This window comes from Cervus elaphus, chromosome 8 (assembly GCF_910594005.1).
Source record: "Cervus elaphus chromosome 8, mCerEla1.1, whole genome shotgun sequence".
NCBI classification, from domain to species: Eukaryota; Metazoa; Chordata; class Mammalia; order Artiodactyla; family Cervidae; genus Cervus; species Cervus elaphus.
The window spans coordinates 45,937,533-45,951,247 of record NC_057822.1 but is presented as its reverse complement, the minus strand read 5'-3'; the positions used below and the strand labels follow the sequence as shown (position 1 = coordinate 45,951,247).

General features: G+C 41.0%; 1 non-coding gene across 1 annotated transcript; it reads right to left on the bottom strand.

Annotated features, from left to right (window-relative positions):
• Positions 1–12,331: 12,331 nt before the first annotated feature.
• Positions 12,332–12,438, bottom strand: LOC122699066. Its single transcript, XR_006342551.1, has one exon. It is a non-coding gene; the product is annotated as a U6 spliceosomal RNA (small nuclear RNA).
• Between the last annotated feature and the right edge of the window lie 1,277 nt (positions 12,439–13,715).

Below are 13,715 nucleotides of genomic sequence, written 5' to 3'. Positions count from 1 at the left end.
ACTCAGTTGTGTCCAACTTTTTATGACCCTAAGGATTGTACCCCGCCAGGCTCCTCTGTCCATTGAATTTTCCAGGAAATAATACTGAAGTGGGTTGCCTTTCCCCTTCTCCAGCGGATCTTCCCAACCCAGGGATTGAACCAGGTTCTCCCATCTTGCAGGCAGATTCTTTACCATCTGAGCCACCAGGGAAATGCTCTGAGCCATCAGGGACACTCTTGTTAACTGTAATAAGAGGAAACTATAAGCATCCAGCCTCTCTACTCTTCCTTTTCCCTTAATAACCGCTACACACCACACACACACATCCCTACACATTCTTGATGCAGGCAGGTTCCTGTCTCTCCTCTTGATAATGTAGGTATTTGAATGGGAACAGTGGCTTAATCTCCGCTCCGCCGCCCCCCCGCCCAAGTGGTATTAAGGTGAAAATTTCAGGTCAAGTTGTGGGGAGACAGTTGCAGACATGCTGGAAGTATGGGAAGCCCTTGGAAGACTCCTCAGAGCAAAAGATTGAAGAACTCACCTACTTTCTTCTGAGTGTGATGGCCAAGACAAGGAATAACTGAGGGTTCTGGAAATTTCAGGACAGCAGAGTTGGTGAATGTAATCACCTCCAGTATGTCTTGATTCTCAGTTTAGTTCAACAAGCATGTGTTGAATACTTATCAAGTATCCTGCTAAGCAGTGGAAACTCTGAAAATAGGACCATCTCTTCCTCATCTCCGTATGGTCAATGTCTCAATTGGCAAGTTTATACAATTTCAGCCAAAAGCAAAAGACATTTGATGTTTTCATTTTCCTGTGTGGCTTTACTTCAGATAACTAAACATTTGGGAGGCTTTCTCAAACATGAAATTCATTAGTGGACCCTTCACGCTTGTGTGTGGCGCTCTCTTGAGTGTGTGTGGGAAGGAATTCCAGGGTGAAGACCACAACTCTGCTTCCATTGTTTAACAAGGGAGGGAGCCGAGGTCACCAGATTGTGAATGCATCTATAGAGAGTTTTATAATCAGGTCACTTTCCTGGGGAGAAGGATGTGGAGAGTATCAGGGGGGAATAGTTGGGCGATTAATAGAATTTCAACAGATCTTAGTTCACTACATCTTTAAAGACCCCAGAACTCCAGACTGGGCTTTAGAAAAGGAGTAAGGGAAAAAGAGGAAAGGGAGGCCATCAACAATCTCCAGCAGGGGACTAGAGTCCACTAGGGTTTTATAGTCCAGGTGGCCAAAGGGAATGTTTGTATTCTTACACATGCATCTTGAGCTTTCAAAGCATGCCAAACTCCATGGGTCATTTTGTAAATTACAAAGTCACCAGCTTAAAAAACAGCATAATTTAGCCAGGTCAGTCTACAGGGCATCTTACATCATAGTACTTACTATGTAATCTATTGCAGAGAAACTTGAATAGGAAATCTTCCTGACCCAGGACATTTCTCAGGGAATCACAAACTGGAACATCCTTGGAAAACAGAAACGTCTGGTCATCACATATGCAGTCCACGTGAATAGTGCTCAGTCAGGAATGGATTGGCCTCCAGAGATTCCTTTGTAAGTCCACTGTTGAAATCCCCAAAGCATTTTCCCATAGAAATATTATAACTGATAAGGTCCCCAGCTTATCCTGCAAGGACTGTTTATCTCACAGTGCTGCTGAGATGTGATACTTTAATGATGAAAAATAGTAAGTTGCAATGTCACCGCCACACTAGGAATTAAGCACTAGAGGAAAATAAATTCATTGAAAAAGAACTTGATATTCAGAATAAAAGCTGAGGTCAGAGAGAGATCCCAACTATCACCTGCCTCTTCATCCCCACGGCAGAGAGTGTGTGACCCAGAGGTCCTGCTTAGCCACCTACCCAGTGCTTGGGACTAGCCCCTCCAGGACCTCACTGCTTTTCATCTCCTCCCCTCCTTGCCAGAAGAATTCTCCCCAGTGTTTGACATCTAATAAATGCACATCCTTCCCTAATACTGACCCTCCTGGAGAAGGAGCTCTCTTCTCAATCTGCTATCCAAGTTAAACTTGCCTCCTTCCTAAAGAGGAACACAAAGGAATCCTTTTGGAAAGACCCTCCAAACCAGGAAAGAGAAAAAAGGAAATCTTGATGATATGTTCTGGATTATTGTCTTCCCTGAATATGGGAAGGACAAGCCAAGCAGGTGCTGTTCCCTCAAGCTAAGGAGTAGAGGTCAGGGCAAGAATTCAGGAGAATACCAGGTTGCTCAATAAGGAAACATTTATGAATATTAAATGAAATAGCAATGAAGTTGACATATGCTACATTTTATAATTATTTAATAAATCTATATTAACTTCAGTGTTCTATTTTTCTTTTCATGTGTCCAAGCAAACAGTTTTTTTCAGATCTCCAATTTCAGTAGGCCCCAGAAAAGCTAGACAGCCCTAAGAATTGTGCCTGGAGCCCAGCGTTCCTATTCTTCTGGAATACTGCACAAGTATCAGAGTTTTGGGTTTGTCCCTGGGTTGATGTTAGCGTCAGTAAGGATCCTGTTGTGATATAACTGACATTACAATTTCAGGAAATTTTTCTGTTTTAGTACATCTTGAAGCACTTAATAAGATGGAATAGAAAAACTGGCAGCCTCCAGCAAAATTAAAATGAAATATCTTTAGGATGGTCAACCAATTCTGCTTCCAGGGGTCCACATTAGAGAAACATTTGCAAACATGTACAAAATAGAGTGTGCAAAGATATTCACTGTAGCACTATTTAAAAATCTTGCAAAATTGGAAGTAACCCAAGTATCCATGAGAAGGGCAAAGAGTCGATGACAAATATACACGTCTCTGCCATGGAATACTATTCAGCAGTTTGAAAAGAAAGAAGTAGATTTATATTTACTGATATGAAAATCTTTGAAGACAAGTATATAAGTGAAAAAAGTTTTCAAAATAATTTGAGCCCTAAGAGAACATACGGAACTATATATTGTTTCTATATGTATGTATGTATGTGTGTATATACATGTGTGTGTGTGTGTGTGTGTGTATGTATGTGTGTGTGTGAAATAAAGGACTGTAAAGAGACAAATCTTACTCTTAGGAGGGGAATGCACTTCTTTTCTTTTTCGAGGGGTTGCTGTGAAAGGAACTCTCAAGTCTTAGCGTACTGCTGCGTTGTTTGCATTTTTTATAAATATGTGAAAGTGTTCATGTATTAGCTGTGTAACTTCAGAATCACATAAAATAATAACGAAAGTTCAGTGACATTATATATGTAGTTTGGGTGAGTCGAGGCTTGAGTTTTAGTCTTACCCCTTTGGGACTTGGCATGTCTGAGCCTGTCTTGCTGGGCAGAATTGATGGGAATCTATTTTCTAGCTGAAGAGGCACCTGGGAGAGGTTTGTCTCAAGAGGAGAGAGGCAGGCACACCTGTGTTACCTAACCCCCAAGGCTCAGGGGTGGAGGGAGGGGCAGCTGTGAGTCCAGCACGACAGAGTTTGCTGTGGGACCGAGGCAGCTGGGCTCCCAGGAGCTGACCACGTGGCCGCAAATGGCTCCCCGGGGGCTTGAAGAGGAAGAACCCTGGGCAGATGGGACCCGTGGCTAGTTCTCTTCTTACTCTCCAGACTTGAGTTTCCTTCTGGTTTCCTTACAGGGATAAAGTCATCAAACCGCCCAAGTTTAAAATTCTGCCAGGCTGTTTCTCCTTTTCCAGTGTTCCCCATATCTAGGTCACCAGCCCCCTCCATGTCCCATCCATCACCTTCTCTCCATTCCCCTCTAGATGATTGCTGTGCCTGACACTACCCACCACACAGAGGCCAGTAAGCTTTCTGAAGCACTAACGATGATGTCTGAGTTTCCCAGGTGGCGCAGTGGTAAAGAACCCGTCTGTCGGTGCAGGAGACGGAAGAGAAGCGGGTTCTGTTGGTCTAGAAGAACCCCTAGAGGAGGGCGTGGAAACTCACTCCAGTATTCTTGTCTGGAGAATCCCATGGACAGAGGAATCTGGTGGGCTACAGACCATGGGATCACAGAGTCATACACGACTGAGCACTTATGCACGCACGATGATGATTTAACCTTCCTCAAATCCAATGGCTCTTGCAAGCTCCTTGCGAAGTCATTTCTGTCTCTGAGCTGATCAACTCACCTCTGCTACTCTCCTCTCTCATGGCCCTCTGCAGCATGTTTGCATGTCCTATTTTCCAGGTACAACAAAATGATGAGCATCCCCACCCCCCCCCATGTTCTGCTTTTACAGCCAGGCCTTGGCATCCACTATTTCTTTCTTCTGCTTGAAATGTCCTCTGCAGACTTTGCCATCTGGTGAACCCTTACTCATCCTTCAAAATCCAGGTAAAAAAAAACTCTGACTCTTCTCCCCCTAAGCAGCCAGGGACCCAGTCCTTTGTGTTCCCCAAACACTTTGCCCACACATCTGTCACAGCATGATCACATCATGTGACCACGGCTGTCTTCATGCTTCCCTTCCAATACAGATCAGAGCTTCATCAGGGTAGGTTTTCATTCATGTAAGCATTCATTCAACAGATGTCTATTAAGTGTTTTCTATGTGGCAGGCACTGTTTTAGGTATTCAGATGATAGCAGTTAAGACGGACAAAGCTCTTGGAATTTCATTTGTGGGGAGGAAAAACAACAATAAAAATAAATATTTCATGTGAAGGGCTAGGAAGACAAAAAAAAATTAAGGGTAAGGGGAGAGAGTGAGGAGTTGAGGGTGTCTTCTGTTTTTGCTATGATATTTTGGGTCAGGAAAGGCCTCTCTGAGGAAGTGACATTTGAGGAGAGACTCAGATCAAGTGAATGTTGGGGGGCAGGGCAAGGGAAGGAGGATTCCAAGCAGAAGAAACAGCTAGTGAAAAGGACCTGAACTGAATGTGAACTATGTGTGTTCAAAGCATAATGGGGTGGAATGAGCTGAGCTCAGTTCAGTCGCTCAGTCATGTCCGACTCTTTGTGATCCCACGAATCGCATCACGCCAAGCCTCCCTGTCCATCACCAACTACCAGAGTCCACCCAAACCCATGTCCATCGAGTCAGTGATGCCATCCAGCCATCTCATCCTCTGTTGTCCCCTTCTCCTCTTGCCCCCAAGCCTTCCCAGCGTTAGGGCCTTTTCCAATGAGTCAACTCTTTGCATGAGGTGGCCAAAGTATTGGAGTTTCAGCTTCAGTATCAGTCCTTCCAATGAACACCCAGGACTGATGAACTAGGAGCAAAGTATAAAAGATGAAGAGAGAGACAGAAGTCTTGAAGCCCATGGTTAGGAGTTGGGATTTCATTCTGAGTGCTGTTGGGGTGTCCGAGTGTTGTTTTCTGATTTCATTTTTAAGAAAGACATCTTGGCTGCTGTGTGGAGAATAGGTAATATTGGGGGCTGGGGGAGAAGAAAGAACAATTAGGATGATCCTGCTATAGTCCATGGAAGAGAAGGTGGTGCCTTGAACTAAGAAGGCAACACAGGAGAAAGTAGGAGGCATTGAACATGTTAGGAATAATAGATTCTATAGCAGTTACCAAGAACTTTGAAAAGGCAAGTCAAAGGGAAGTTTAGCCTTTTGGTCTCAGCAACTGAGTAATAGGAAATGAATTATCTTATTTCTTTTCATACGTCCTCCTCATATGGTGCTTAATATACAGCAGGTTGTCAAGGAATTTCTGTTGAAATTTGGTCTGTGACTATAAGATGTCATGACTTGCATCTCAGCAGTGCTACTAACTTAGTCAATCATCTAGCATTTTTATGCATGCTCTTATCTTGCTATGGAATCTTATGTCAGAAATCTGGGGCTAGGACCTGCCCTTCACTGATGGTGCTCATGTTCTGAGTGCTAAGCTCTGTGTGTGTGTGTGTGCGCATGAGCACGTGCATTTGTATGCACACATGTGTTATTTCCACAGAGAATGTGGCCGGAAGAAAAGTCAATCTTAGCTTCAGTTGTAAATGGTATTTGATTTCCTTACAGGATCCCTGTGTTTTGAAAAGTACTTAATAAAAGGGTGATGAAGTAGGCATGGAAAGCATTCAGCAGAGCCTCTGAATGACAGATCAGCCAGCTGCACCCCCCGACCCCCATCTTTCTCTCATTCTCTGTCTCACACACATACACATACACTCAAGTTCCTTTGGGCATTATGCCAACTGAATGCTTTACATGCCTTCAGCTAAACTTGTGTAAGATTCTCTGTCATGTCACATACAAAACTAAGTGCTAAATGACTAAAAAAGAAACAACAATAATCTGAAAAAATAATTTTCCGAATTTTGCCTTGAAGTTAATCTACTCTTCCTCACCAAAAATCAATTTTATTGCTGCCTTTCTGTGGCAGTTCCTGCTTGAAGAAAGAGTGCTGTTTGATGTAATGATGTCCTTCTGCATTGGGATCAAGGAGTAAAACAAGAAATTGGGGATTCTTAAGAAATTCTGGGTCTAAGCATAGGTCTGAAACAGTGAAGACCCTAGGACTGTAAGTACATGCATTTATACATGTTTCTGCTAAATGGGGTATACGTGATACATTATTTCTGAAAATGTTGAGCTCTGTGAAATTGTACTCAAAACAACACAGCTTGTGGATAAAATATAACGGGCAAAAACCACTCAAAATCTCTGAAACTTGGCAATTAGAGCACAACCTAAATAAATAACTAGCATAATTTAAAATGAATATACTAGTTCAATTTAAAAAGATGAAGATTACTAATAAAAAGTGTTATAGTTAATGTGGAATCTAAATTTTTTTAAAAAGTCAAATAATTTTGACGAAAGGGGATCAAGGTAGATACAAGATGGTTACAATTTTTTTTGCTGTTCCTCTCATTGAGAAGCAAAGTCTAGTTCTCTCTCCTGGAGTCTGAGCTGGCCCTAGTGACTTGCTTGACCCATAGAATGCTGCAAAAGTGATGTCCTTGTACTTCTGAGGTTAGACACTAAGAAAGCTTGGCGATCCTACTGTGGACTTTGGAAATGCTGCTGCTGGGAGAAGTCAACTGCTCTATAAGAAATGCAACCTCTCTGAGGTCAACATGTTATTAGGAGATCTGAACTATTCATGCGGAAAGGGAAGAGAGAGAAAAGGAGACAGAAATAGAGAAACCCAGCCACCCCCCACCCAGTTCTTCCAACCTCCATTCCTCAAGTCATCTTGAGTCCCCAGATACTGTAAAGCAAAGAGATATTCTTTCTAAGCCTCACCAAAATTGTCGAAACAATGGTAAATTAAATACTTATGTGGTTTTTAAACCACTAAGTTTTGAGACAGCTTGTTATACAATGATAGATAAATGAAACATGGCTGAAAGGAAGAGTTGAGGTTGATGAACTATGGCAAAAATTGAAAAATACACAGTGATGAGGAGAAGCAGTCAATCAGGTAAAACTTAGCTGAGGAGAAGACTGGGGGGATTGTATCCACTCTCAAAGCATAGCTTCCTTGATATCCACCCTAGACGCTGCACGTGTCAATAGATTCCAGAAAAACATTTATTTGTGTTTCATTGACTACACTAAAGCCTTTGACTATGTGGATCACAGCAAACTGGAAAATTCTTAAAGAGAAGGGAATACCAGACCACCTTCCTGCCTCCTGAGAAATCTGTATGCAGGTCAAGAAGCAACAGTTAGAACCAGACATGGAACAACAGACTGGTTCCGAATTGGGAAAGGAGTATGTCAAGGCTGTGTATTGTCACCCTGCTTATTTTACTTATATGCAGAGTGAAATGCTAGGCCGAATGAAGCAGAAGCTGGAATCAAGATTGCTGGGAGAAATATCAATAACCTCAAATATGCAGATTACACCACCCTTATGACAGAAAGCGAAGAGAAACCAAAGAGCCACTTGATGAAAGTGAAAAAGGAGAGTGAAAAAGCTGGCTTAAAGCTCAACATTCAAAAAACAAAGAGCATGGCATCTGGTCCCATCACTTCATGGCAAATAAATGGGAAACAATGGAAACAGTGAGAGACTTTGTTTTCTTGAGTTCCAAAATAACTGCTAGTGGTGACTGCAGCAGCCATGAAATTAAAAGATGCCTGTTTCTTGGAAGAAGAGCTATGACCAACCTAGACAGCATATTAAAAAGCAGAGACATTACTTTGCCAACAAAGTTCCATCTAGTCAAAGCTATGGTTTTTCCAGTAGTCATGTATGGATGTGAGAGTTGGACCATAAGGAAACCTGAGCACCAAAGAATTGATGCTTTTGAACTGTGGTGTTGGAAAAGACTCTTGAGAGTCCCTTGGATTACAAGGAGATCAAACCTGTCAGTCTTAAATGAAACCAATCCTGAATATTCATTAGGAGGACAGATGCTGAACCTGAAGCTCCAATACTTTGGCCAACTGATGCAAAGAACTGACTCATTGGGAAAGACCCTGATGCTAGGAAAGATTAAGGTGGGAGGAGAAGGGGACGACAGAGTATGAGATGGCTGGATGGCATCACCGATTCAATGGACATGATTTTGAGCAAGCTCCGGGAGTTGGTGATGAACAGGGAAGCCTGGCACGCTGCAGTCCATGGAGTCACAAAGAGTTGGACATGACTGAACGACTGAACAGTAACACCAGTACTCAATAGTATGGGTTTACCACAATTTGTTTAACTATTCGTCTTTTGAAGTTATTTCCAGTTTTTGGAACATTTGTGTATAGGTTTTGTGTAAATTTAAGATTTTATTTCTGATCCATATAAATTATGAGATAAATAAATGTTTGCTGTTTTGGTCACCAAGTTATGGAGTAATCTTTAATAAATAGATAGATAATAGATAGATAATCTTTAATACTATATATACATATAATAGATAATTGTCTTTGTTAGTATGGACTGCTATAATAGAAATACTATAGCCTGGGTGGCTTAACAAATTTGTTTCTCACAGTTCTGGAGGCAAGTCTGAGATCAAGATGCCAGCAAATTTGGTGTCTGGTGAGGGCTGCCCATGCTTCATAAATGGTCATCTTCTTGCTGTGTCCTCATGGCAGAGATAGAGAGAAAGAGAGAGCTAGCATTCTGGGCTTTTCAGTATAAGGGCACCAATACCACCATGGGGGCTGCACCCCCATGATCTCATCCAAACCAGCTACCTTCCATGGCCCCACATCCAAACACTGTCAAATCAAGGGCTAGGCTTCAACATACAAAGAGGAAGCATCATACAGTACATAGCGACGATTAATACAGATAGTTACCTATTTCCCTAATGCATGCTATGTTATATAAGGTACTGGCCTTTTCCAGTTGGAGTTATACAAGACAATTAAGCAGAAAATGACAGAAGTGACTGTTCTCCTAAAGTCACTAATGTATACCATGCACCTAGGAGTGTACATAGCTATATACTATTCTAGGTGCTTACCTGAGGAGGTGATTCATTGCACACAATGGATACCCGGCAGCACTAGCTTGATTTTCTCTGTGCAGTCTGGTAGAGAAGAGCTGGAGAGGGCTTAGTAGCTAGACACTGGAGCTAGATTATATAGTTTCAGATCCAGACTTTACCTTTAACTTCCTAAACAAGCCAGGACAAATCTTTTCATCTTCCTGTGCCTTGGTCTCCTCATCTGTAACAAGGGGCAACAATATTACCTACCCTCTCCCTAGAACTGATATGAGGACTAAATGAGTTAATAGAGATAAGGCATAATATCTAGCACATAGTAAATACTATTTAAATGCAAATTACTGCATTGTAAACAATTATTAAAATGATAAATGTTCGTTAATTTCCACCTAAAATCATCTTGCAGTACATGGTGATGGCATCATCGGCTCAGTGAACATGAGTTTGAGGAAACTCTGGGAGATGGTGAAGAACAGGGATCCTGGCGTGCTGCAGTCCATGGGGTCGTGAAGAGTCAGACACGACTTTGGGACTGAACATCAACAAATATTCCACACTAACACAGGTGATAAATGACTCCCTTCCTCATACTTCTCCTTTGAAGATTGAGATTCTTCAAAAAGTTGTGCTAGGGACTTGGTTATGAACTTGGTTATGACTTGGTTATGAACCAATGAACATGGTGGTTCATTGGTTAAGATTCTGCGCTCCCAATGCAAGAGGCCCAGGTTCAAGCCCTGATCAGGGAACTAGATCCTAAATGCCGCAACTGAAGACTCTGCAGTCTGCAACAAAGAGCCTGCGTGTGGCAACTAAGCCCCAGCGCAGCCAAAAAATAAAAAGCTACATTAGATCTTTAAGCTGCTAGAATACAATTCAGTTAGAAACTTCTCTTGCAGCGGAAGCTCAGTAACCGCTGTCCCCCAGCCTTCAGAGGTGAGTGGGGAGAAACATGGGTTTACAATATGCAGTGAGGAGCAGAGAGGGAAAGAGAACTTGATGCTTGGAATTTCTCACTGGCCCAAAAGAGCTCTCAGGGAAAAAAATAAGCATAAAATGTCTACCTCTTTTTGTGTTCATTTCTCCTTAGCTCTACTTCTAAAACTTAAATAGAAGTTACACTCCAAACTGAACGGACCTTCTAAACATCAAGTTTAGAGCACAGGTTCATTATAAGCTTGAAAGAGATACTGGCTCATTGTTGAGAATCTGACTCCTGGAGGCAATTTTATACAGAGAGAGTCTGGTCCAGGGTCTTAATATAATAACTATTACACATTAAGTGTGCCTAGTTATCTGTAACGTAAGAATAATCCTATGATTTAACTGCTGATAATACTTGTTTTGTGGATGAGAGCCATGTTACAACTGCGTCTGAAAAGAATTTTAAATGAACCCTACTGTGGGCAGGGCCGTTGGTGGGCACTTGAGTGCTGGTTTGAAGGGAAAAAATGTGTATAAGAAGCATGTGATGTTTTTGCAGTGGTTTGAGGGCTGGGTTTGGTAATTATACTCTCGAATGCGAAAATCCAATGTGGCCTAATGAAAAACACACCTCTGTTCTGCTTCCAAAACTCATTCCACACACAGGACAGTGTTTGCCCAGGCTGATTGTGTTCTGTGAAGGGTGCGTTCACTCCACTTCTGTCTGTGAGCACACCAGGGCAAAAATAAGATGCCATAAAAATGCGTGCTGCCTCCTCCCTTCGGCTCCAGTTAACTCTTCCTTTAAGGTACCTTCTTCATCTCTCTTATTGCTTCATCGACTTATTTGAAAACACAGACCAAATCACTCTTGACAGAAGGAAAAGTGGTCATGTGGGTAACAAATCAACTGTGTAGTTCATATCATCATTACAATAAAATATTGTTGAGTAAATACCCCACAGAGATATAAAAAGGATAATTTGTATTGGGTAGGAATAAAAATCCAGCAAGGAATTACGCAGTTTAATGTGAAAGTTCTTTTTTTTGCTACAGAATTCCTTTCCACACCCACCCTGCAACATTGAACATTTGACTACAAGAATTCAAAGGAACCAAAACTTACCTCATGGATTTTGAACTGAATGTAATGAACATGCATAACATCTTTCTTCCTTATCTAGTAGAATTTGCTAATCAAGAAAGGGGAGACATTTACAATCTTTTTTGTATGAGAAACACTCCATGTAAAAATATCAAGTACTGCTCTTAGTTGCCCACATGCAGGCTTGTATTGTTGACTGCATGTTGCTGAGGGCCTTATCAACTAGGTCATAGGGCATTGTTCTCTTTATGTTACTCAATGGAGAAATTTCTCTTAGAATTCAGTATCAGGAGTGATTATAATTTTCATGAACAACTTCTGTGAAAAGGCTTCACTCTTTTTGCTCTCTTTACTAAGACGTTAACATTCCTACCCTTATTTCACAACTTGTACTGAAACTTTAGGTATGCATTTTGTGTAATAATGTTATCTCTGGCTTTATCTTATTTATCCTACTTTAATCTTCCCCTTTCCATAATTTCTTCATCTACTCTTTTAATCTTGCACTGTATTTTTTTGCATGTAAGCAATCTCAAGTCCACTTTTGGATAAGGCATGGTTTAAATTTCTAAATAAAGTGTCCAGAAAAAGAAGTGACTGTACTTCTTCAACAGTTATGCTGACCAGAGAAGAACCATTGCTTTCCTCATCATTTGGTACACTGGTCAGCCTGGTTGTCTGAAATTCCCACTAAATCTAGGCAGTCACCATGGCCGACAGGCTGCTGCATCTGCTTGCTGACATAGGTCCCAGGATTTCACTTACTATCGCTGGAACCTAGCCTGACTTCAGTGCCTAACAAGAATATCATATGGTACAGGTGAAAAGAGAGTGGTTACAATCAAAACTACATCCTGGATATATTTTGGTTTATCTTTTCTCTTTTTCTGTCTTAACAACTGTTACCATTTATTGAATTCTTACTGTGGTCCAAATACTTTCCTCCCCCCAAATATGGAATGCTTCACAAATTTACACGTCATCCTTGAACAGGGGCCATGCTAATCTTCTCTGCATCATTCCAATTTTAGTATATATGCTGCTGAAGCGAGCACTATTTTGATTTATCTTAAACATTCCAAGTAGGTTCTAACATCAAAAATTTGTTTTGCAAATACATTTCCTTTTGGTTTGGTTGGTTAGTTTCTTCCCTGATACATCTTGATAGGATTTATGTTCCTCTTAACCTTAGTCCTCCTCACTTATATTTCTCTTACCTCTAAACATATAATTGAATTAGGTTTTTTTGGCTCTTCTTGCATATTACCTCGAAACCAAAACCATAAAAAGGCAGCTAGATAGAAATTTTAAAAAAAAATTTTTTTTAAAGAAACAAAAAGGCAGACATAAGGCCAAACCAACCAAACAACAAAAAACAAAACAAACTTGCAATCGCCACCAGCAGCACCATAATAAAGTTAGAAGACAAAATCAAATGAGGAAAAATATCTGCAATATATGAACACAGGTCAATTTTGTTAATATATGAAGCTTTCTTAAGAGTCGATGAAAAGAAATAATCCCAGAAGAAAAATGAATTAAAGGCATGAACAAGCAGTTAACTAATAAGAATATAAATGAACAAAAAACATGAAAAAATATTTAATCTTACTAGTGATTTTTAAAATTTTTTATTTTTTAGCTTATTTTTATCTAAATAGGTAGCTAGTGAGAACCTGCTATAATTCACATGAAGCTCGGCTCAGTGCTTTGGGACTACCTAGATGGGTGGGAATGGAAGGTGGTAGGTGGGAGGGAGGTCCAAGAGGAAGGGGACATATGTATACATATAGCTGATTCAAGCTATGACAAACCTAGACAGCATATTAAAAAGCAAAGCCATCAATTTGCCAATAAAGGTCTGTATAGTCAAAGCTTTTCCAGTAGTCATATACAGATGTGACAGTAAGACCATAAAGAAAGCTGAATGCCAAAGAATTGACACTTCTGAACTGTGGTGCTAGAAAAGACTCTTGAGAGTCCCTTGAACAGCAAGGAGATCAAACCAGTCCATCCTAAAGGAAATCAACCCTGAATATTCATTTGAAGGACTGATGCTGAAGCTGAAGCTCCAATACTTTGGCCACCTGATGCAAAGAACTGACTTATTGGAAAAGACCTGGATGCTGGGAAAGATTAAGGGCAGGAGGAGAAGGGGGCCACAGAGGATGAGATGGTTGGATAGCATCACAGACACAATGGACATGAGTTTGAGCAAACTCTGGAAGATAGTGATAGGGAAGCCTGGAGTGCTATAGTCCATGAAGTTGCAAAGAGTGAGACATGACTTAGCAACTGAACACAACAAAAATATAGCAGAAACCAATACAAC